Genomic DNA, 284 nt, shown 5'->3' with positions numbered 1-284 from the left:
GTTCAATTGGCTCTGGATCCTGATCTAAACTAGGATTATCAGTCACAAGTGGATTAGTAATGACCTTGTCCCCGGCAAGGTCGTTTCCAAGAAGAAGGTGAATCCCTTCAAAAGGCAAAAAAGGCCTAATACCTAAAGTCACAGGTCCAGAAACAAAGTCCGAAGACAAATAGACATTATGGAGAGGAACAGGAATGTAGTCATTACAATCTACCCCCTTAATAAGAACTTTAGAACCTGAAAATGACTTTTCAGAAAACGGCAGGGTATCTGCCAACAAAAGA

The sequence above is a fragment of the Ptychodera flava genome, chromosome 22, assembly GCF_041260155.1.
Source record: "Ptychodera flava strain L36383 chromosome 22, AS_Pfla_20210202, whole genome shotgun sequence".
Taxonomy (NCBI): Eukaryota; Metazoa; Hemichordata; class Enteropneusta; family Ptychoderidae; genus Ptychodera; species Ptychodera flava.
The sequence above is the reverse complement of the archived record's forward strand: the minus strand, read 5'-3'. Positions refer to the sequence as shown.